Source organism: Equus caballus, chromosome 6 (assembly GCF_041296265.1).
Source record: "Equus caballus isolate H_3958 breed thoroughbred chromosome 6, TB-T2T, whole genome shotgun sequence".
NCBI classification, from domain to species: Eukaryota; Metazoa; Chordata; class Mammalia; order Perissodactyla; family Equidae; genus Equus; species Equus caballus.
In genome coordinates this window covers 59,751,823-59,778,309 of record NC_091689.1, presented here as the reverse complement: position 1 = coordinate 59,778,309, position 26,487 = coordinate 59,751,823, and the positions used below count along the sequence as shown (strand labels likewise).

The window sequence follows — 26,487 nt, the reverse complement described above, 5'->3', positions numbered from 1 at the left end:
AAAGGTGCCAAGACAATCCAATGGGGTTAGTATAGTCTTTTCAACAAATGACGCTGAGACAGCTGTATAACAACAGACAAAAGAATGAATTTGTACCCCTACTTCTCACTATATAGAAAAAATTAACTCAAAATGGATCAAAGATCTAATTTTAGAAGAAAGAATAGGGGAAAGCTTTATGATATTGGATTAGGCAATGATTTCTTAGATATGACACCTGAAACACAAGCAAAGAAAAAATAGATAAATCAGACTTTACAAAAATCAAAAACTTTTGTGTTTCAAAGGACACTACTGAGAAAATGAAAAGACAGCACATTGAATGGGAGAAATTATTGCAAATCTGAATAAGGGTCTAAAATCCAGAATATATACCTACCCAAGCAACTCAACAATAAAAAGACAAATAACCTAATTTAAAAATTGGTAAAGGATTTAAATAAGAAGTTTCTCCTAAGAAGATGTATGAATGGCTAATAAGCACACGAAAAGATGCTGAACATCATTCAATGATTAAAGAAATGCAAATCAACAAGAAGATACCACTTCACATTCACTTGGATGGCAATAAAAATAATAATAACAAGTATTATATAATAGTAAATAACAAGTATTAGCAAAGATGTGGAGAAATTCATACATTGCTGATGGGAATGTAAATGAGTACTGCCATTTCAGAAAATAATTTGACAGCTCCTCAAAAATTTAAACATAAATTTACCATTCCTACTATAAACCCAAGAGAATTAAAAATATATTTTCACACAAAAAACTTCTTGCACGTGAATATTCAGAGCAGCATTACTCCCAGTAGCCAAAAAATGGAAACAACCCAAATGCCCATCAACTGGTGAATGAAGAAACAAAATGTGGTATATTCATACTTAGAATATTATTTAAAGGCATGAGGTACTGATACATACTACAACATGGATAAATTTTGAAAACATTATGCTAAGTGAAAGAAACCAGACACAAAAGGCCACATATTGTCTGATTCTACTCATAGGAAATGTCCTGAGCAGGCAAATCCATAGAGAAAGAAAGTAGATGAAAGGTTGCTAGGGGAAAGAAGGTAAGGGGAGAGATGGCTAACAGGTATGAGGTTTCTTTTTAGGGTGATGAAAATGTTTTGGAATTAGATGGTGGTGATGGTTGCACAACCTTGTGAACATATTGAAACCACTGAAATGTACATTTTAAGATGGTGAGTTTTATGATATATGAATTATATTTCAATAAATAATTTCATCAAATGAAACAAAAATAAAAGCTAAATCTTTCTACCAGTTACTATGGCTGCATAAAAAAATTACCCCAAAACGTGGTGGCAGAAAATAACCATTTCACAGCGTCATGGAATTCAAACAGGCTACACAGAGAAAGATGGCTTTTCTCTGCTCTCTGATGTCTGAAGCCTTGGCTGGAAGGCTCCAAGGTACTAAAATCATTTGCAGACACCTTCACTCATAAGTCTGGTAGTGGATGTTTGGCTGTGGGCTAACACCTTCACTGGGAATGTTGACTAGAACACTTTCTTATGGCCTGTCCACATGGCCTGGGCTATCTCACAGCATGGTGGCTAGGTTCCAAGGACAAACATCTCAATAGAGGGAGAAGAGAGCCAGATGGCAGCTGTTTCACCACTTGTGACCTAGCTTCTCAGAAGTCACTCTGTCACTTCCAGTTCTTCTGTCCCTTAGAAGCGAGTCACCAAACCCAGCCCATATTCAGTGCTGAGAATATAGAACTCACCTCTCATTGGAGGAATGTCAATGTCACATTGTAAGAAAAACGTAGGGATAGGATCTATTGGGAAATAAAATCTGCCATAATCTTTAATAATATGCTCCTGAAAAGAAGTGTAATCTACTCAATGTAAAGTTTGCAAAATAGAAATTCAGTGCATAAGCCACTACACAAGTAAAAATAATATAAAACAATTTCTGCAAAAACATGACAATGAATGAACAGGTATTTAAAAGCTGTATATATTCTGAGCACATTTTTTGTCTATGGGTTACATATTCAGTCAATCACTCATTTAGTTATTCATTCAGTAAAGAGAAATTTATGGTTGCCAAGTATTCTTTCAGGCTCTGGGATGCATAAGTAAGCAAGAAAAGACACATGGCACCTAGCCTTAATAAGAAAGAACAATTACAACAGAATCGTATAAATGTAATAAAAGGAGAAATAACAGTGTTATAGGAGCACAGCTTAGTGTCTCTCCGACTACCCAGATGTGTAAAGAGCCAGACTGTGATCTGTGGTTTTTAGGCATTAATAATAAACAACATGATCCAGAAAGAACGTATTTGTTGCCGGAAAGGAAATCACTCCACAAATGAAAGTAGATAGATATCAGAGAAAGACGTAGGTGATTTAAATAATCAACTACAGTAAAACAGGATAATTCAGTGGCAGAACTTACTTTCTCTTATCCTACCAACCTCCCTTCCCCGTCTCCAGTGCCCTAAACATTCACCACTGGAATAACCAGGTGGGGTAGAGTCAAGAATTTAGGTTATTATGCAACAACTTCCGGCAACTTTTTAAATCCTAAGGAGACTGGATATACTGCTTTTTAAAAATGACCCACATAATAATTTTAACTCTTTGCACATGACTATGCCCATGTCCAAATATTTTTACTAAATTTGTCGCCCCACGCTGTGTTTAATCAAAGTACAGAAAATGCAGTTTAACTTTACCCTGTCATTTCCAGAAACGTACATGTTCTCCAGTCACACTGACGTTAAGCTGGCGTTTTCTTTAGACCACTTTGAATGGAACCGGGTTTCTTGTTCCTAAGTCTTAATTATTTGGGATAACAGACCATGAAAGTAGCAACAATGTAACTATAGCTTTACAGGATGAAGTTGTATCCTTTCCTCAAGTTATGTAAAAGAGACGGGATGCTAGCAGAGAACAGAACCAACAGCTGTTTAAGTTTTCCTTTCCAAGATAGTCTGTTGCTGGAAAAGGAGCTTGGCATCTTGTGAAATATCAGCTGGGAAGAAGCGACTCCTGCCATTTTGAACATGAGAACATACAGCAATTGCGATCAATATGTTATTTTCAGTGTAGCTAAAATCCGTTTGGGTGAACTAATGTTTTCTTTTTAAAAGTGAGAAAAATAGTTTGGGAAATGTCTTTCTGAAAACTCACCTGCTTAAAAATTAAGTGTAAATTTATTCCTGCTGTCTGAAATAGGGTTCCACCCCCTCCCGCCTCATCCTCCCTACACCCTGCATCTCTCCAACCTCACGTGAGCTCTGGTCATTATGTATTGACATTTCATCTACGTTCAGTTCAATTCCAACACTAGACCGTAAGCTCCATGAGGGCAGGGACGGGGTCCTACTATCCTTCTATACTGGTATCTCGCATTTAATGGACACCTGAAGAATGTCTGATGAAAGAAAGCGAGCAGAGGAAGAGAAGAAAGGGGGAGGAAGGAAAGGAGGGGAGGAAGAAGGAAGGAAAGAAGGAATGAAGGAAAGAAGGGAAGGAGGGAGGTATGGATGGATTTTGAAGATTGAAGCAAAATTATCAATGACAGAAACTAGGTCCTGAACAATATTTTAAAATTTAACTTTGATTTTTGTTTAGATTTGGTATCTGACTTTAATAGGAACTAGGAAGAAAGTCTCGTTTTCTCTCACGTATTTTTTTCCCCGGAACTACATGTGAAAGTAACATCCAATTTACAACGAACATGTGACATATTTAAGCCTTGCTGCCATTCATTGATGCCTTTAGGAAGTAAGGGCAGGATTACATTTTGAGATTTTTCTCACACATTCCTGTTTTCTCTGAATTTCCTCAGAATTTGTCACATGGGGAGTTAAAGGTAATCAAGAGGAGTCTCGCCCAAAACCGCCATACGTTTTATTACAATCTTTCTCAGAGCTCCAGTTAATATGTTTAACTGGGCCATCGTTAATCATCGCCATAAAAAGAGGTACCCTGAAAAGTAAGTTACTTTTTTATGGGCTTATATCACCATCACAGTATCACAGAGAGCTCAAAGGGATCTTGTGAAAGCAAAGGGACATTACCATCCAGGGGATGTGTTTGCATAGTAGTTAAAAAAAAGTACTCATACTTCGCAGACTCAAACTTTGTTCCTAGAAACTGTATGATTTCTTTGTTGATCTCTACTTGTTAAAGATAATATTCTCAACGCAAATATTATGGAATGATTTCTAAATAGAATTTACTCACACTGAAAGAAAAGCTTACATAACTATGTCTTCACATGAGGTTGACGTACTATGATATACTCTGACACAGAAATCTGAAAATAAGGGAACGCTCTTCCTGTTTTTTTTTTTTAAATTGGAAATATGGATAAATTATCTGAATTTATATTTAAGAATTAAATGAAATTGGGCTTCCTCCATATTTGGGGGAGGAAAAATATCCTCCAATAAATATATAAGGACAAGTGGAACCTTTTAACCTTTCAAAGACTTGAAGCCAATAGAGATATTTGAGCTCACTTCTTTCTGACGGAAAAACATGCCAGTTCTGCTTACAAGTTTGCTGGTTTCAAAGGACCATTGCAAAATCTATCTGCCCTGACAGACCCCTACCTCAAGTGGAAAGCCAGTGTGATATCAAGAGAGTCATTAAAAGATGCTACTGACGATTTTACAGTGTATCGTGTGCTATTGGTGGAAGTGATTTTCATTGTCATCATTCTCTGAGGTAGTTCACACAAAGGGTACAATTTTAAAATCCAAATAACTATGAGAAAAGTTATATATAAAAGTTATCTATAAAATATTTAAATTCTGGAAGAATCTATTCTAGCTAGTAAATAGAAGAGTATAGAAGTTTCAAATTTTTCATCCACAGTTTACATACGAATAACCTAAGGAAAGACAGCATATTAAGTTTCCTAAGAACAGTCTCATAGCATATGGGTTTTTTTAAAATAATAAGGCATTGCTAAACAGAATGTGGATAATGTTATTTGTTCTATTACACTGGTTCCTGTAAATTTGACTTCAAATCTTCTTAGGGAGATCTGACACATAATACTCTCTAAATCTTGTTATTCTGTGAATTGGGATCCAAGACAGAATTGAGCTCAAATATTAAATATGACTTTTATGGGAATATATCTTATATTCCAAAGGAAGGCAAAACAACATCAACTACCATAAGGCATAACGACTATCAAAAATCATATGCCTGAAGCTGTGCCCAGTGAAGCCCTGTTCTATGCTCAGGCATGAGGGTCTAAGACTAAAGGACATTCTGAATAAATAAGAAAAGACATAGACAGAAGAAACCTAGTAAACAAAATGCGTTTTGCAATGTCACTTAAATTTTTGTCTCTCAAAAGTGCCCTAAACTTGCAAAGAGGAGGGATTGTGTTTTACGCAGCTCAAGTTCATATGGTCAGAATCATGGTGAGTGCCCTGTACAGATGTGTAATTAATTGCCAGACACATTAAATAGGTTGGAGGCATAGCATTCAAGTCATTTTGGTATTCTATCTGGTAGGATCTTGTGACTAGAACCAAGGACACTGATTTTATAATCTGTACACCTTGGGGACAACTCTTTATAAAATATACGAGGCAAATGCGATGGTCCAATTCACTGTGGATATGTGGCTAGGGTCTTATTTGAGGACTCTGATTTTGCATCGTCATAGAATTTTAAAATTTTGTTTAATTTATTTTTACATACCAAAATAAAGTAAGCACTGATTTGCAAAGCCAACATAAAAGAGAAAATTGGGTATTATCTTGCAAATTATGCTCTTTTGATGGCTAATTCCCATCTTTCTGGATAGTTGGTTCTCAATGATCCAGACTCTCTATATTGCAGCAGTTATGGTCATGATTGCTATCAGGGTAACTATGGCTAATTATAACCAAGCGAATTTAAATATATTTATTTGAATAATGAATCCATGGAAAGAAACACTCTGGATAGAGAATTTACTCAATTTGTAAATTAAATTTTAAGGAGGTAAAAATATTTCTTGAGTATAAAAATATAAAGGGGCCGTGGCCGGCCCAGCAGTACAGTGGTTAAGTTCGCACGTTCTGATTCAGCAGCCCTGGCTTTGCCGGTTCAGATCCCAGGTGTGGACATGGCACCACTTGTCAAGACCTGCTGTGGTAGGCATCCCACATATAAAGTGGAGGAAGATGGGCATGGATGTTAGCTCAGGCCAGTCTTTCTCAGCAAAAAGAGAAGGATTGGTGGCAGATGTTAGCTCGGGGCTAATCTTCTTCAAAAAATATATATATATAAAAGGGCCTTTATAACTGTAAAAGTTACATTTTTCCTATATGATCAAACATAGTGTGAGATCTGATTATAGTGTTTCCCAGCCAGGTGAGTAAGTATGATAAATAGGATCAACGTGTCTCCATTAGTACGTATAGCTTATCAATCAATTCTGTGGAGCACGCCAGACCTCCACTGGGCTCAAAGAAATTAAACGAGTCTATCCTGTTAACATTTTGTAGATATAAACGAGTCTATCCTGTTAACATTTTGTAGATAAAACTAAGGCACAGAGTCTTCACTAAAGGACCTGAAAGCACATGCAGAGAAAGGCCGTCCTTCCAGAGCCGGGACGACAAGTCCTAAATCATGCCTTGAATTATTACTAAATCCTGTTCCAGGCAGCTTCCTGTTTTCTTGTTACCATTCTTTATTTTAGATTGGGTTTGAAATATTTCTCACGTTGCTTTCAGTGATTTATTTTCTACTACAATTAGATATAGAGATTAAAATGTTTTACATTTTTGTATTTTCTGTGCCCATGGATAACATCTAGACAGACTCCCCCTTCCCACACTCTACACTTTAAGTAAATAGGACAGAATGGTCACAAAGAATTGAGCTGACCAAGAATGACATTAATATTCCAAGAAAAAACAAATGCTGGAGAGTTTTATTTATTTATTTTTTCCCTTCCTTCAATACGCAGTCATTTAGCAAAGTAACAAAAAATTTTATTGGAAAAGTATAGCTTAGTGTTATCAGTATTATCACATATATTGCAGGCCAGAGAACAGAACAATAATTATCCTGCCAAGCAAAAGCCATAAATTGTAAGTATACTTCCAATTCTTCCCTATTTTGAAAGGTCTGTAAATTTCATGTGCTGGGATATCAAGGAGCAGAAATTCAGCAAACAGAAAGGTTGTCTGACTTTGGAAAGGCTTTGTCCAATATAATAAAGAACATTCTATTTTAAAAATTGTTAAATTCTTAAAAGCTTTTAAAACTATATCTTTAAACTCTGGTCTTCGGGCTCACAAGCTTCCACATAATGTAACTGTACAGAATCATGAATGACACAATTTAAAGCACACTGTGACATCATTTTACACGTGTATACATACTTCTGTAACTGAGCAAATGAATTAAACTAGATTAGCCTGTGATTGTGATTCACAGAATTAAGCTGTCTGAAAATTACGTAGTATTAAATATTCATTTTATATGAGAAAAACTGCTTTGAGCTACATAGTTTTATATATTACATGTAAGTGATGTAATGATACAGAATTCCATAATTTAAATCTTGAAACATATTCACAGTTTGATTTTTTTAAGTCTAGAGAGAGAAGACTAAGACCTACCTTTGAACATGATTTAGTATATGGTCATTTAAAAGTTTTTCCTAACTATGCAAGTAGCACTGGAATGCACAATGGTATGTTAAAAAAAATAAAAGCAAAAGTTGCAATTATCTTTGCTCATGGGAGGCAGGAATAGTAGAGATAAATAAATATAATAGATAAGTCACAAAGGATGGACGGTAGATGAGTGGTAATGAATGTGGGTTTGTGGTAGTCTCTCTCTTGCTGTCTATATCTTTCAGTGAATGCATTAATGATTCCTGAATGCTGTTCTGGCTCTTACTATCCCTCTGGTTTACTTAATTAAGCTGGGAGGTCCAGGCATTATAGATGCTCAATAAATATGTTAAATAAAACGAATATATAAAGCTAGAAAAACAAAGATATTGGATATTCCGCAAAAGAATATTCTCTATGACTGAACTGCAGTTGGAATAATTAATTGCACGAAGAGTCACATTAAGCAACTAAAAGCAAAAAGTAGAAATTTATATAAAAATTTGTTGAATTTAGTATGATGGAATCAGACCAAAAAATGTTGATTATTTTTTTCCAACTAATAGCTTTTTATGTTAAAGCATTATATCAACCGTGAATTTTGCTTATTATATTCAAGTTACTCTCATAAAAGAAAGAATTTGACTTGATAAACTTTAAGGCTAATACAACTAGAAAACAATTTCTTCTTTTCTAAAATAGACTTTACTAGATGAATCTCTAAAGAGCTAGGAGTTCTGTGTAAACAAATAACGGAAAAGGTCACTTACTTTATTACTGCTAGAACTTGGAGCTCTAGCAGGTCATTAAGCACAATGGCTGAATTTGGCTTAAAGATAAGTGACTTACTTTCAGTTCTCAGATATCCTGGCATTACCCTGTGGCTATCACTCAGACTGTACCCCTAAAGACTCATATCACAATAAGATGCTTTTGGTTACTAAGGCAGAGTCTCTGGATGTCTCATATCTTAATGAGTCTCTTTTTATACTGTAATGGAAATGTACTTGCCAACACTCCTTTTAAAATTCCTAATTGTCCTTGGGTAAAGTACAAATACTTTCCCCAAGTTTTACCAAATGCCTTCCCAAGGCTCTGTAAGATCTGGCCCCTTCTTAATTATCCAGTGCATCTCAATCATCTCCAGCCCCATCCCACCTCAGCTTTCCTTCCAGCCACAGTAAACCACTTGCAATGCCACCAACATCCTATTCTCCTTGTCACCTCTAAGCATGTGCACGTGCTATTCTTTCTGTTTCAAATCACTACTCCTTCCTGCATTAGCTCCTTCATTCACTAAAAACACTTATCTTTCAAATCTCAGATTAGACACATCCTTGTCTGCCATCAAATCTTCCATGATCAATAAGACTGGATGAAACACCTACCAAGGGTTTATAATGCTATATACCAATTGCCATTCTACCTGTCTGTTTCTCCCCACTAGACTGGGAGAATAGAATGTCTTATTTATTCTCAGCTATCCCCAATGCCTGGTATTTTGCCTCATATATATGGTAGATAATAAATACATGCTGATGAATGAAGTGAGTATAAGAAGAAAGACAAAGAACATATTAGATCATATTTTGAAAACACATTCATGACTGTGGTAGGCAGAATAGTGGCTTCTCCAAGATGTCCATGTCCTAATCCTTGGAACCTGGTAATAGGTCATGTGACAAAGGGAAATTAAGTATGCAGGTGGAATTAAAGATTGCTAATCAGCTGACCTTAAAATAGGGAGATTATTCTGGAATATCTAGGTGGGCTTATTATAATCACAAAGGCTCATAAAAGCAGAAGAAGGAGGCAGAAGAGGAGCTCAGAATGATGTGATATGAAAAGGACTCAAACTCCATGGCTGGCTTTGACGAGAGAGGAAGGGGCCACCAGCCAAGGAGTGTGGGAAGTCTCTAGTTTCTGGAAAAAAACAGGAAATGGATTTTCTCTTAGAGCCTTCAGAAATGAACACAGCCCTGCTGACACCTTGGTTTTAGCCCAGTGAGACCTGTCCCAGACTTCTGACCACACGGTAACAAATTTTTATTGTTTTAAGTAACTAAGTTGATGATGATTTATTATGATAGCAAATAGAAAAACTAACACAATGACCTTGGGGTAGAGTAGAATTTCTTAACCCAAAAAGTGCTGACCATTAAGGAAAATTTTAATAAATTTAATAACTTTTTTCCCCAGCTTTATTGAGATATTATTGACATATAACATTGTGCAAGTTTAAGCTGTACAGTGCAATGATTTGATATAGGTATATATTGTGAAATAATTACCATAATAAGATTAGTTTATATATCCAACACTTCATCTAATTACCTTTTTTTTTGGAGTTAAAACATTTAAGATTTACTGTCTTTGCAACTTTCAAGTATACAATACAGTATTAACTATAATCACCATGCTGTATATTAGTTTCCCAGCTCGGACCAACATCTCCCCATTAATCAATGTAATAACTTTTTAAAAACTTCTGTTAATCAAAGAATTCATAAAGAAAGTGAAGACACAAATGAGAAACTCTAGAAGATATGTCCAAATCACATAAAATAAGAACAAAAGACTTGGTTTAGAATATATAAAGTAGTCCTAAAACCACTAAGAGAAAGTAACCCAAAAGCAAAAGAAGCAAAAGGCTTGAACTTGTACTTCACAAAATAGGAAATCCAAACTGCAAAAAAAGTATATGAAAATGTGCTCAACTTCAATAGTAATCAGGGAATGAAAATTAAAATTACAGTGAGAACAGATTGGCAAATATAATCTGAAAATACCAAAAGCTGTTGAGTTTGGGGAGCAATGGAAACTCTTACAGACCACCAGTAGTGCCATTGGTACAATCATTTTGGAAAACACTTGGGTATTATCTATGCATACCCTCGTGACTCAGCAATTTCACTCTTAAATATATGCTCTAGAAAAACTCAGGCACGTGTACACAAATCTAGACCTAAACTGGAAGGAACCCATCAAGAGTAACTTAGATGAATAAACTACAGTATATTCATACAATGTAATACTATACATCAATGGGAAAAGAACGAACAGAGCTACACACAGCAACATGGGTGAGTCTTACAAACATCTTATTGAATAAAAGGATATATACATTAAAATTCCATTTATATAAAATTCGAAACAGGCAATACGAAACATTGCCTAGTAATTCACAGGAAGACTAAAATATAAAGAAAAGAAAAACTAAAAGAATTATCATAAAATAGACGATAGTTATCTCTAGTTAACAGGAAAGGTTTAGGTGATTGGGATGCTTCTGGATATGGTTAATGTACTATTTCTTGAAATGAGTGTTTGCTTTATTATGAGTTAATAAAGTGAATATCTTTGCTGTGTGTGCCTTCAGTCTGTATCTTAATTTCACAATTGTCCTAGAAAAAACAAGAATAGCAGTTTGGTGGGATCATTAAGAACTAGATTCACAACACAGCTTTCATCCTCATTCTTCTTCCACATACTCAAAATCATTCATACTCAAAATCAATCACTTAAATCATCAGTGAGAAACTATTTTTGACAGAATAAATTCAACCTCCTTAATCTAGCATTTCAGGCCATCTATGATCTGGCCTAAAGCAACCATCCCAAGCTTGACTACATCCCTTCACACACCCTACAAGCCAGCCAAACCAAAGGACTTTCCATTCTTTGATTATATACTCAACTTTTCAAGACTATACCTATATTCATTTTATGGCTTCATCCCCTGCCTGTTTAAATACATCTTTCAAGCTACTACTCAAACCACGCCTCCTTCATGAAGCCCTCTTGATTCCTATTCTGTGATTTTTGATTATTTAATTCTCATCACAGGTGTATTCGTGTATTATTCCCGTGCTTTCTTAAAGTTGAAAAATATATAATGTCTAAAGGTAAGATTTTTAATAATCTAGTTAGCAAATTTCACATTGCTTCCAGCAATCAAAAGTTGGCAAACCAATTTTTATTGCTATTTTTAAAGCCAGCAAGTATTCCAAACACTAAATCAATAGCACAACCAGCAAAACTTTCTCTTTTGTGGCCTGGGATTCTCTTGTGATCCCACAATTAAAATATCAGAGGAACAGTGAACCAGAAAGACTCAGATAATTTCAGAAAGAAACTTTCGTCCCCCAGCTGATGTTACTTTTCTGATTATATAGTAGCTTTATGAAGCCTCTTTCTCACCAGAAAGAGAGAACCACTCGCTCTACACCATATTCCTTGAAAAGTAGGTTTGGAATGATTTCGGTCTTGTAGGTCATTTTGATAGAATTTGCTTTAAGCAAACATTTTAATGTCTGCTTACATTAGAAATGTTCCCTCGGAGATTTTATAGTTACATATTTTCCCTTTGCAAAATGTTTACCATTTTTTATGAAGTACTTTATACACACTACCAAACTAAGGGGATTTTTTTTTTTACACCAGTATAAAGGTTTTCTGAGGCAATAGAGTATTTGCCATTATTATCATTATCATTTTCATTATTAGACTGGTGTAAAAAAAACGTGTAATGTCGCAGCAACTGGCTCCTCTGAGCAAGTGTAGTAATTCATACCTAATACCTAATATCACGAGGACATAGTAGATGTTGAAATTAACCTCAGCCATTCATCTTCTCTTTCGTTCCTTCTCTCTCTTTGGTTCCATCTTCCCCTTTATTCCTACTTTGCTTATTTAACTATTAATTACTACTCATCGTGTTGAATTTTCAAGGGTATATCAGTGCTCAAGGTAGCAGTTGATTGCAAACTGGCAAATAAATGACATGCTAGAATGAGAAAAGGACTTGTGCAGAAGTGAGTAAAATTATTTTTTGATTGAAAAACCACAAATTAACCCTGTTTGGGGACACCTCTACGACTTCCAAATTTTCCCCTCCGTCCTGAAACTTCTAAAGGACTTTGTCAAAAAAGAAAAGAAACCACAGGCTAGCATTTTTGTTTGCCAGAGTTATTTCTACTAAATCTGCATGATGACTTTAAACAGATCACTATGGGAAGGGATTTAACTCTCAGTCTTTATCTTGAGTCCAAATATATTTAAAATGATAACACATGGCGGTGTAGGGTTGCATGAAATAGGTGAAGGGAATTAAGAGGCACAAAGTTCCAGTTATAAAATAAATAAGTCACAGAGATGTAATGTACAGCATGGGGAATATACTCAATAATATTGTAAAAACTGCGAATGGACTAGACTTATTGTGGTGATTATTTCATAATGTATATAAATGTTGCATTGTACACTTGAAATTAACATAATAATGTATGTCAACCATACTTCAGTAAAAATAAATAAAATAAATAAAATGATAATACATGAGCTTTAGTAACAATGATCAAAGATATAAATTTATCTATTTAAAAGGAATCGAGAACCAAATTAGAGGTACAGACAGTGAAAATGGATATGGAGCCAGACTTCGGATCTCCTGACTCCCAATCTACTGCCAACATTGTTCCTATTTTATCAGAGAATGGTAGCCAATAATTTTGCATTTTATATATACCCATAACTACCTGGAGATAGAATTCATATGTATACATGTATATGAATCGTTTCATATTTCCTAAAATGTAACGCTTCTCTACTTTACCATAAAACCTTCACAAATTTCAGTTTCTTATTCTACATACTGAATGTTTCCAGGGAGACTAATAGAGATTTATAAAAGTAATTTTGGGATTCACAAACAAGAGAGTTTTGGAGGAGTCTGGCTGGGATGTTCTCATCGAGAAGCCAATGAGGAAGCATTCAGAGAGAAATTTACTTTGTGCTTAACCTATCAGTCAAGTCACTCAGAATTATCAAACCAGTTTGTACGTCCAAATTTAAATAACTCTAAATAAAACATAAAACTCTAATAGGAAGTTAAAAGCCAAAGTTCGAAACTCAGAAAAATGTTCTTTAGTTATCAGGTACATAATAACTGTATGTAAACAACAATCTCAAACTTTTCTAGAAAGAAAATTAGTTTCTATCATCCTTAAAAAAATGCCTCTGAGGATGAAAATAATGACAAACATCCAGTGAGCTGGTTGTCTCTCCTGTACTTGCTTCCTGTGCTCATCGGCTGGCAGGCTGACTACTGGTGGGACCTGATTGGTGGATGTGTAAACCAACCAGCAGAGCTCTTTGTGAATAATATTAATAATATGAAAACATGGCAATTAATCTTAAGCCTCGAGTAATTAACCGTAAATAGACCAGACTGTTCAATTTATTCAGACTTCAGGGAAAAAGAAGCCACAGACTGCAGTGTGTTTAGGACATCAAGGGGTCCACCCGCAAAACATTTTTGCTTTTGAAAAAAAAAAAGCTTGGCTAGTGCCTTGAAAAGAGTGTTTGACCAAAGTGTTTGAGTCAATGGCTTCCTGTAGACTGCCTCTACACAGGGGAGTGATACAGTAGCCAACTATGGAGCAATTTGCAAAAGATTTCAGTAGGCTGAACTCTATTGGGTAGTTTCTGTGCAATGTTTGAAAAAAGTGTTCATTTTGAAAATGTTTACCTTAAAACAAGAATTGCCTTCCTGTTTTATTTTGAAATATGTTTTTCAGCTGTTAAAATGTCATTGCAGTCAATGTTTGCTTACCTAATTGGTTTTATAAAGCAAGTATTGTCCAGATGTTGCTTCAATGCTCTAAGCACTCCACAAAGTACTGGACATAAAAGCTTCTTTTGTACTGCAAATGTCATGTCTTTATTTCCGTGTGTAACATTGATATTAAGTAAAGATTTTAATATTAATGTACATCATCAAAGAGACTACTGTTATAAGACATTCTCAAGTCATCATAGGTTCTCATTAACTTAAATTTATGGGTGAACAATTATTCAATTCCTGTGATTTTCTCCAAGTAGTCTGTAAACTCAAAAATTTCGTTACAAAAGGAGAGCCTCTCACGTTTTAATAGATTCCTGTTTCACTTGAAGAACACTTCTGATTTCAGCCAATTGTGATTTTATATTTTCCCTAAGCTTCTCGTATTTCCACTAAATTATTTTTCATTTCCACTTGTTAAGCCCTGTGGCTATGTCCTTTTCAAAGTTAAACATGTCCTGATACCTTTCTTCCCATTTCTATCACTCCTGGTTGGAATCCTTATCCTCTGCCTAAAGATTTTTAAATCCTTTTGAAATTGTTATTCAACCTACAGTCCCACTCTGTCCTACAAGTCTTAAAAACCTTCAGTTCCTCCCTTTGCCGAACAGACAGAATACAGCTCCATCAATTATTGCTCATCCATACATACCTCAAGCTCCAGCTAAAATAGAGAGTAAGCTACGGTGTCTCAAAGGATATATTCCACTTGCCTACTTTTTTGCTTCTGTTATTTCTCCCTACGCAGAAGGCTTTCCACCCTTCTACTTATTTTTCCTTACCCACTGTAGACTTCGCAGAGGACTCCAGCATCCTGTGGGCTTTCATTTCTCTAATCTCAGAGCACTTCATCTGTTCTAGTTATTGTAGTCAGTTGTGTTTTGCCTTGCGAAATCCTTTCTGATGTATCTTGTGCTGGTGATTTTTTTGTGTTGTGTTCCTCTAAGTCCTGAGGTTCTGTGAAGAGTTTGGGTATAGTCTTCAACAAGAGTAGCTCTGCTGGAAGAGAATAAAGTTTAAAAACTGCTGACATATCTATTATTACTCAGCTCTTAAACTCATATTTAAGAACTAGAGAGAAAAGGTACCCAGTTTTTTCATTTTAAGGCGCATCCAAAGTGCCTTGCATGTAAGAGGGGATCAATAAATATTTAAATGCCAGTTAAGTTTTACTTCTTGTGAGTTATTGAAAACATGAAAATCCTAAAAGAAAACATAAATAATTAATTTTTTAACAGTACTTTTGCATCTCACATGAGAGTAGATCATGAAAGGGTTAAACAGTAAGTCCTTGACCTGTTAAGGAAAAATGTTTATTTACTTCAGCAGAAATATGTCATCCATGTTTCTACCTAATGGGAGAATTTATTTTTAGACTGGAACCCAAGCAAGATTTTCTTACCAAAAGAGGGCCAATTTAACTTTTCCTAATGATATCATAAACAGAGATCAGAAATGGGAAGAATCCTGAAATGTATACAACATTATAAACCAATTTTACCTCAATAAGAAAAAAAGAAAGAGAGAGAGAGAGAAAGAAAAACAGAAAGAAAGAAGAAAGAAAGAAAAAGAAAGAAAGAAATGAGAACAATGTACTTGTGGTTATATATATATATATCTGGTCTTCATCCTGTTTCCTGGCACAGAGCTTCAAGAATCCTTGGAATTTCCTGAGTGATAAGGATAAGCGTCTTTGTTATGCTAATAAAGTTACTCCTAGTAGGCTCCTGAATAGCTTTAAGATGGACACTGGTCACCAGAAAGACCAACTCTGTAATTAAAAGGTTGAACTTTAGACCAACTCAACCTCTGGGAAGGAGAGAGGTGGAAAATTGAGTTCAATCATATGGCCAATGATTTACTCAATCAATCATGCCTGCATAATGAAACCCCACTAAAAACTTAGGACATTGAGGCTCCATGGCCCTTCCCAGTTGGTGAATACGTTGATGTGCAGGGAGAGTGATGCGTCTGAAGTCCAGGAGAAGACAGCATAGAAGCTCTGCATTTCCTCCTACCACCTGACCTTGCCCTATGCCTCTCCTCATTTGGCTGTTCCTGATCTGTAACCTTTATAGTGAAACCACAATTATAAATATAGCTCCTTCAGTGAGCTCTGTGAGTTGTCCTACAAATTATCACATCTGAGGGGACTGTGGGAAGTCCTAAAGGTTTTAGCCAGCCAGGCAGAAGTAAGGGTGGCTTGGAGACACCCAAACTTATGGCTGGTGTCTGAAGTAGAGGTAGTCTTGTGAAGGACTATACCCTTAATTTGTCAGTACTAACTCTAGGTGGTTAGTATTAGAATTGAAATCTAATCCAATTCACCCAGGCGTGGGACACCCAGATAATGTCAGAGAATTGGTGTCAGAATTTAGGAGTATGGTTAATCAAGAGGTAGTTGTTCAAAAGACAGACATAAAGCACAGAAATGAGAGACAACAATGTACAGGGCCTGACAAAGAATAAGAAGCAGCCCCAGGATAATAGGCAATTAACAAGAGAAACTTTGCCAAGAGTAATGGAGAAATGAGCCTTTTTAGCGAAAAAATTGACAATGATGCTTGAAGTAAACTTTGTGAGAGGCATAAGGCAGACTGAGAAGCAGAAATTGACTCCATCATCTTAATCCGGAACAGCATGAGTTTGTACTTAGAAATGGCAATTTAAGAATGAGGAGTATCAGGCCAGCCTGGTGGCATTGTGGCTAAGTTTGCATGCTCTGCTTCAGCTGACCAGGGTTCACTGGTTCAGATCTCAGGCACGGACCTACATACTACTTATCAAGCCATGCTGTGGTGGCGTCCCACATACAAAATACAGGAAGATTGGGACAGATGCTAGCTCAGGGACAATCTTCCTCAGGTAAAAAGAGGAAGATTGGCAATGGATGTTAGCTCAGTGTCAATCTTCCTCACCAAATAAATAAATAATGAGGAGTATGTAAGGGTGTATATTGTATCTGGATGAGAACAAAGATATTACCCTTAACCACATGGGTTAAGGAAATTTCACCTGTTCTAAAATGAAGACAGAATGGGAAATCAATATCAGAACCATTCCCTGTTGTGTAGCATTATCTTTTTAACACCATAGTAAAACAAATGTCATTTCCAATCCATTGCACATGTTCAGTCATTTTAAGCTAATGTTTCATTGTCTCCCTCAAGCAGGAATTTCAAGACCTCTCCAAGTACTGTTGTAAATAGATATTGTAAATTATTGTAGCCAAAATTCTGGTACCCAGAGTAGGCAAGCACAAAGGTACATTAATTTTCACAACATTTCACCTTAACCAGGCTTGTGTCTAAATTCTTTACATATTCCCCATCTCTTTAATGAGAATTCACAAATTGAATAGACACTTTTAAAGAAAACAATAAATAAAACACAAATAAATCTAAGACCTGGGACTCATTCCAAGTTGTAAACGGCCAGATTGTTTTGGTTCCGGAATTCTGGAAGGAAATATATTGAGAACAGCAACTATGGATTCAGATAGCAAATTTCCCTGCTGAAAATATGCAGGAAGTGGAAGCGATGTGAATGAGTGTATAAAGGGGCATTTTGTCCTGTACTTGATGAATGAATAGGCTTAGCTGGCCATTATCAAACATCATGGGAACCATAAAGCTTACCTTCTCCCTTTCTTACAATCTGTTAATCCTTAGAAAACATGGAACATGTTTTTCCTGCTCATTTTCAATGTCTTTAGTGTTTTCTGCTTTAGGAAAAATTACTAACCTGAACGATTTCTGCTTTTAAAACATGTTCTAAGCCTTGGCTTTATAAGATCCCAAGTTTTCTCTTAAAAATCTCAAGAAGTCACCTAATAATATTTTCAACAAATTCTTATAACAACATTAATTTGAATTCACTTCAGCTGTACAGCAAATACATGCCATGGATTTCTTATGTGGGGAAGTATAGGGAGGAAAATTTTATAGTCACAAAAATCTAACATAAAATTCCAAAAGGTACGCAAAACATTGGATCGTGAAAATAACCACAAGTTCATAAAACTTGATTTGCCAAAGCACAGTACTTTACAATATGGGATGGTTGATTTTATGTGTCAACTTGGCTGGGCCACTGTTCCCAGATATTTGGTCAAATATTATTCTGGATGTTTCTGTGAGGCTGTTTTTGGATGAGATTAACATTTAAATTGGTGAACTTCGAGTAAAGCAGAATGCCCTCCATAATGTGGGTGGGCCTCATCCAGTCCGCTGAAGGCCTGAAGAGAACAAAAGACTGACTTCCTCCAGGAATAAGAGGGGATTCTGCAGCAGATGGCCTTTGACCTTGAATTGCAGTATCAGCCCTTCTCTGAGTCTCTAGTCTGCTGGCCCGCTCTGCAGATTTGGGGACTTGCCAGTTATCATAATTGTGTGAGCCAATTCCTTAAAATAGATCTCTTTCTACAGATATTTACATCCTATTGGTTATGTTTCTCTGGAAAACCCTGCCTCATGAACAAAAGAAACAATAAACAAATGGGTAAAAGTAGATATAAATCTAAAAAGATTAACCTCTAGCGAATTAAATAGTTACATAAAGAATTGTATACATTATAATAAAAAGATTCCCTAGTCACAAATATCTTTATACACAGAAAATTTCCACTTTTGCCATTCATCATAAAATAAAAAATTATCAAAAATACATTAGCTTTGATAATAGTATCAAATAGTAGTATTTTTTATGTTTTTCTTTTTTTCAGGAAGATTAGCCCTGAGCTAACATCTGCTGCCAATCTTCCTCTTTTTGCTGAGGAAGACTGGCCCTGAGCTAACATCCATGCCAATCTTCCTCTACTTTATACGTGGGACACCTAGCACAGCATGGCTTGACAAGCGGTGCCTAGGTCAGCACCCGAGATCCGAACTGGTGAACGCTGGGCCCCCAAAGTGGAATGTGTGAACTTAACCACCGCGCCACCGGGCCAGCCCCTCAAATAGTATTTTTAATACATACTGACACAGATATCTTTCCTTTTCTTCCCGGTTTCCTTTCTTCTGGTAAGAGTATTTTGACTTTCCTATGGGTAATTATCTGTTCGAGGTTGACCTCACATTCTAGGCCAGAGCTAAGCCTGTCTGCATGGAGAAAGCCCTCACATAGAATGAATGGAAAGTTCACAGTTCCTGCAATGTAGCCACAGAGAAAGGGAGGTTCTATAGCCTTGGCATAGACACCAAAAAAGGGAGATGGTCTAAATATAATGCAACAAGAATTTGGGAACCCAGAACCACACATTAGGCCAGTGGTAATGGTTTGCTGAGGAGGTTTTTTGCCTTACACTCTAGTAGAAGTGCTTTCTGGACTCTGTTGTAACTCTTCTCACAGGTGGAGGGATACAAGTCTTGGAAGTCTCTTTGTCCAGGGGTCTCCTTACCTGGCAGATTTCTCATTCCTCTCGAGCTGTCAACTATCATTACCATCTTGAGCTGATCAGGGCAAGAGAAGCTGGGCTCATTCAGGTATATCCCATAACCATTGAAATATTCGGGAATGGTTATGTGACTCAAATCAGGACAATAAAGCCGCAATCACAGGACTACTTCTGGGAATGTCAGCAAAGAAAAGCTCTCTTTCCTTTGATATCGTGATGCTGCAAGGATGCATGTGAGGGAAACAGCTACCTTTTTTCAACTTGTGGAAAGATCCTTCCTGAGAGTAAACTATGCAGAATAAAGCAAAGTTATTCTTGTGATATAACCTGTTTTAAGGCCCAATGGCAAGGAAATGAAGACTTCAGTGTAATTGCTCCTAAGAGTGGAACCTGAGCTGAACATACTCTTTTCTTGGTACACAGGCCTCATTTTCAATCTATTCTTTACTTTCCATTAGTACTTCCCATAATTTACTCAAGGGGGTTGAGGTACATGCTGGACATAGGAAGCAGAAGGCACAGGAAAAAGTGATTGAGACTATATCTTCTCACCCAATTGAGACCATCCCTTCTCATTATCAGGTGTCACTATTTTCACACTTGTTATATTGTGTGTGTTTGTTAAGGCAAGTTTATTATTAAATTTAGGAAGTGTGTTTTGGAAAAGAAAACTCCCTCCTTTTCTCCTTATACTCTTATTGTATCCACATTTCAGAATACTTTTTTTTTCTTTCACTAAACAATTTGAAGCCTTCTAAAAAAGGAGAGTCTTGGGCAGGAAAATAAATGAATGACTTCAGGGTTGTACTTTTGCCCTTAGGAAAGATGTTGGAGGTATTCCTCCTCTAGGCAACAAAGCTTCTACACTGTGGGATTATGTCACATCAAGGAGCATAAACTCTAGTGAAGTGTTCCATTACTTCCAGGGAGCAGAAAAAATGCAAGGCAAAATCTCTGTTAATCTCCACTGTGTACTCATAAGTATAAAAGAGCTTCCAAGGACACATAAGGAGTTCACATAAGCAGACACTATACATTTTTGTACAGACATAAATAACTGTCAATATGAGCTTTGCCTTTTATACCGCAAATATACCACCATGATTTTTTAGATGCTATGCTCTCTGAGACTCCCTAGCCAGTGACAATATTAAACTACAAGAAGGGAGAGTGGCAGTCCCTCTCGGCTGACAGCAGGGTGACATTAAATAAATGCAAGTTTCAGCAGTAGGAATTTAGATAAAGTGGCAAAAGAGAGAATGGATAAATAATAATTTGTGCATTCTAGACACTTGAATGCGTTCAAGGAAGTTGTACAATCTTTTTTCTAGGAGATGGTTCCTGATGAAAGTACTGTCTACCATATGCTTGCCTTCGGGCAGAGAAAGAACCAGCTACATGTTTTTAAGCCATTTCCAGCTCTAAGTCCCGGACATTATTAAAATGAAGAGAAAGAGCTGCTGTTGACTGAACCAGTGTGGTTTTCTCTGACTCATTCACATTATGCGGAATTGGCTGAAAGAAGAGAACAGATGTGGGTCATCAGGGTGCACTGCCGAATTTTTGGCTGGTCTGAGAAAGCTAATCTTCTATACTCTGCACTTGCAGATGTATGGTAATAGCTAACATTTAACACTTCAAAACAATAGGAAAACAACTAGTGAAAAGAACAGGAAAAAAAACCTCTTAACCATTTTTTTTCTGTCACTTTGAACGTAAAGCATGTCTAGGAAAAGTCTGTCCCAGGTGCAACTTTATCAAGTGCCATTTTACAATAAGGGAAAGAAACCCATAAACTGGGTATCCTTTTACTTCTCCCCAATAAGGCTGATTCTCGAGTGTTTGTATCCCTCGACCAGGAATTACTAAGTCCTGTTATTTTTGTTTTCCAAGAGAGAATTAATCTGGAAGTATAATTTTTTTCCTGGAGATATTCTGCTCCCTTTCTGGCTGTCTCCAGATAAGCTGTGTTTCTGAATTGATAAAAACCAGATTGTTCAACTACTGATGAAATGTTGATAGTACCACGAAAAGCTTTATGGATAAAACTCGATTAGAATTCCTAACAATGTGCAGGCCTTTAGCTATTTGCATTTGTTGAGGTTAGGTGTGTAGTCCCACATTGCCCTGAGAAGTGTGGATCTAGCCCAAAACACAGCCAATGTCATACCAAAACATACTTAAAGGAGTACAGAGCCCCAGATTTTCATGATTGAAGGCCAGATTCGGTCCTTTGAGATATTTGCACAACTCCCATTAGAAATTAACAGGGGTTGCAAAAATACATATTTGGGGAAAAATGTTAACCTTACTCAGCTCAGAGGTTGTTCCTTAATAGCTGATGTTTAGAAAACTTTCTGTGACATGGCCAAATATCTATATGATTCTTCTGCCAGCAGTTTGGGAAGTCTAAGGGGAAAACCAGCTCATATTAGTTGAGTGAATATTGTTGTCGGCATTTCAGAAGAGGGTTTGGGTATTGCGATGCTCTGTTATGTTGTTGTTATTGCTGCTGTTGTTATTAATCATAGACTAGTCATAATAAGCTTATAAAGTAGACATTTGTGGGGGTTTTTTTTGTGTGTGGTGAGAAAGATTGGCCCTGAGCTAACATCTGTTGCCAATCTCTCTCTTTTTTTTGCTTGAGGAAGATTGTCCCTGAGTTAACACCTGTGCCAGTCTTCCTCTATTTTATACGTGGGACACCACCACAGCATGATTTGATGAGCAGTGTGTAGGTCTGCACCCAGGATCCAGACCTGTGAACCCCAGCAGAGTGCACGAACTTAACCACTATGCCACTGGGCCAGCTCCAGATGTTTGTGTTTTATTTTTACAAATGAAGAAAATGAATGTTTGAGGAATCAAGTGATTTTTCTGAAGTCATACAGCGAGTAGTTGTCAGAATCACAATTTACCCTCAAGCCAATATACCTTCCAGAACTCAAGCTCTTTCAACAATACCAAGATGTGCAAGTGACTTGTCACCAGCACCAGAGGACTGAACCCAGGAGAGAGAGTAGTGATGACCTGAGGATCTGTACAAAAGGCAGGCCCTCCAACTAGCTTAGTCTGAAACACTACACTGTCCTGTAGATGTATGCCCAAGGGTGAGAAGAAATTAAAACCTAAAGGGATAAAAACTGAGAGCGAGTTTGAAAATATAGGTTCCTTAGATCAGTCAACACTCTTACTAACTGCAATCAGACCTCCAAATAAATTTCTCCATCCTCAATCCTGTATAAAAAAGCAGAAATAAGTCTTATTATGTTATCTATTAGATATTATCTAGTTTGTTTTGATCTTTCAATATATCGCATAATTATTATGTACACAGTTTAGGATTTTTTTTAAAACAAACACTCTTCTCTCACCCTCCTTTGTTCTCATCCTTTCTTTTTCTGAAAAATACAGGCTGTGGTGTAAGAAACCACCACACCATTAATCAGAAATGAGAAAATTGAAGGTTTATTCAAAAGCACTAGGTTTACAAATCTGGGCCAAGAATTTATAAGGTGTAGACTTTTTCTGACACCTGACAGCTTGGGCTTCTCTCGCTTTTTTGACACAGAAGGATCAAGAGATTCGTTTTCTGGCCCTTCTACATAAGATTTTGCCAAACCCACAATATGTAGGAACCTATCAATGTGATAAATAATATGAAAAACAAATCCTGGGAAAAGGATTAAATTTGGTGGAGACTTCCTTCAAATCGCCAAATTCATCTTTCTCAAAAGGAGCAGAGGAAGCTGCTAACGCTGCCTTGGAAAATTTGAAAGTGAAATATGTTCACCTCTCTTTACTTATCCAAATATCTCAACTTAGTTAAAGCAATGGACTCAAAACATCCTGTGATTGAAATGGCAGCTTTTTTTCAGTTACTTTCCCAAACTGATTAAAAACAGAAAATTCATATTGCAGGTCATAACCAGAAGTGATATAAAATGTTTTCCCCAAGAAACAACAAAAAATTATAAACAAATGCAAAAAAAGAAATACTAAGGGAAATGGGAAGAAAAATTGAGGTCACAAAGAAAAAGTGGTTTTGAGCAAAATAAAGTTTCAAAATGTTAAAGAATTAATCAGCATCTGTGATTTTTTTTCCCCCGTAAATAATGTATCAGTTACAAGCACAGGCTCAGCCACTTCATAGCTGTGGCATCTTAGGCAAATTACTTCATCTCTCTCCATCTTATTTTCCTCACCCATATTATAGCTGTACCTGCATCAAACATTGTAACCTTGGTGTAAAGATTAAATAATTTGATCTTTGTAAATCTCTGAAAAATCTTGCCCAGTACATAAAAAAATCTTACTACCTGATTGCCAAATAAATGTCACTACTCTGTTTGTTAAACTCCAAAACGTGAATTTGAAAGGAGTCCATTACATTTAGAATGTTTCTTAATGTATTTAAGTCTATATTTTCTACCCTTTCTGTGTAATATTAGGGGGAGAAAGGAGAAATATTATCAATCTGGGTTCACCTTCTGTGTTTCAGCCTTTTATTCGTCTTTGACTCTCTTATATTTATTTTAAAAGAATACTGATTCAAAGCGATGGAGTGGGGCCGGCCGGGTGGTGCAGCGGTTAAGTGCGCACGTTCTGCTTCGGTGGCCCCAGGTTCACCGGTTCTGATCCCGGGTGCAGACATGGCACCACTCGGCAAGCCATGCTGTGGCAGGCGTACCACATATAAAGTGGAGGAAGATGGGCACAGATGTTAGCTCAGGGCCAGTCTTCCTCAGCAAAAAGAGGAGGATTGGCAGCAGATGTTAGCTCAGGGCTAATCTTCTTCAAAAAAAAAAAAAAAATGATGTAGTAATGAGCAGCAAAGTTAGCGGGTTTGATATCCCTCAGGGGTATTTTGTTCTTTTACCTCACTAATTTATTAAATGTTCTTCTTATAGCAAATAAACCTTTATGCTAGAAATGACATTGGATTCTTTGTTAAGATGTGTGTGCAAAAAAAAAAATACTAATATGAAGGAGAAGGAAAACAGCTGATTTATCAATCACTGGAATAGTATTGTCTAAATGTCCATTGCTTTAACTTTGAAGTTTGGTCTAGAGCAGTGGTTCTCAAGTTTTAGCATGCCTTAGAATCACCTGGAAGTCTCCTTTAATGATAGATTGCTGGTTCCAATCCCCAGAATTCCTGATTCAGCAGGTCTGGGGTGGGTCTAAAATTTCGACTTTTCTAACACATTCTCAGGTGATGATGAGCTAAGGACCACACTTTCAGAACCTCTACTCTAAATGTATACATTAAAGGCACTTGGAAAGTTTAAAAAAAAAAAAACCAATGCCTTGTACATCAGAATCTTTGGGGGTGGATCTGGGCAATAGCATTTTTTTTTTTTAATACAGGGAAAGATTTGCCCTGAGTGAACATCTATTGCCAATCTTCCTCTTTGTTTTTCCCCCTCCCCAAAGCCCCAATACATGGTTGTATATCCTAGTCGTCAGACCTTCTGGTTCTTCTATGTGAGCTACCACCACAACATGGCAACCGACAGACAGGTGGTGTGGTTCCACAACCAGGAAACCAATCCAGGCCACCAAAGCAGTGAAAGCACCAAACTTTAACCACTAGGCCATCAGGGCTGGCTCTGGGCAACAGCATTTTTTTAAAAACCCTCCCCAGGTGACTCTATGGTAGAGACAGGATTGAGGACTCTTGGTCTAGAGAAAAGATTGTCAAGCAGGATGGCTGCCAAATCAAATTCGCCTGGGAAGATATTTCAACTCCTCCTTACCCCACCCCCAAGATGAGATGGTGCCCTGGGAAGGGGGTGGGAACAAACTTTTTAAGTGTTTCTCAAAGTTAGTCTTGGGATCACTTCGGTCCAAGTTACCCTATATTTATTAAAAATGAAGATCCCTTGCCTCACCCAGGACCAACAAAGTCTCAGATGATTTACACCCCACGCTAAAGTTTGAAAATTACCGCGCTAGGGAAAAGAAGGGGCAGATTCTAATTCTTCCTTGCAGATTAGGAGTTGCGGTGGGACTTCACAATTAATATAATGACGGCTTAGTTCACAGTTCCGTGGCACCAGCCCTAGGGATCTGAAAGGAGAATCTCTAAAAAGAGAAAGGCAGGAAGGAAAGGGATAGATGGGCAAGGATAGAAAAGGGAGTGCTGACGTAACTCCTCTCTCCTTAGCGGAACCCGTAACCACCCACATGGCTTCTCCTTTCATTTGCCCTGGCACCCGGGGATACAATGTGTTCTGCGGACACACATTTCTAAAGCACCAAGCAGCCTCTGCTGACAGCTGGCTGCCATCTCAACATGGAAAAAGTGAGAGAGCAACAGAATTTTGCAAAGAAGCATTTTTCTTTATTTTTCTCTCTAAACGGGGAAAGATGGGAAGTGTGATTACGTAAGGTAGTGAAAACAATAGAAACTAATGGAAAGTGAAATTTTTAGAAAGATGCCTATCGAGGAGAGACTGTCACGAAGCTGTTTAACCTCTTCTATGCAATCTAACACCATATTACTGCTACATATCATCATACTATGGATGTGTTCAAATACTACCTTCTGGGCATTTCCAAAAAGATAAAAATGAACAAAGAGGGCTCACATCACTTTGGAGAGATAAAGACTGCACACGGTGTTGTCAGCCATCATAATTCTCTATCTGGCTTGCTAGAGTTTGCAATTTTGCCCCTGGAACTGATGGTTCTCCCGATGCCTTTGAACCAAAGGGGAGCCCCAGCTCTGTTCCCTGGATTCTCGGTGAATCTCTTGGCTGACGTTGTTTTCCATCAGCCCACAGCTTGGTTGTACATTGACAGCTTTAGGCAATGCTGCATAGTGCTGGGGTCAGCAAAAGAAA

General features: G+C 37.0%; 1 long non-coding RNA gene across 1 annotated transcript in view; it reads right to left on the bottom strand.

The window, feature by feature from the left end:
- The window catches only part of LOC138924775 (uncharacterized), a 327,809-nt gene that overhangs the window by 40,249 nt on the left and 261,073 nt on the right, over window positions 1-26,487 (bottom strand). The window contains exon 6 of the long non-coding RNA XR_011439992.1: window positions 15,027-15,240. This is a non-coding gene — a long non-coding RNA (uncharacterized lncRNA). The remainder of the gene's footprint in view (window positions 1-15,026; window positions 15,241-26,487) is intronic.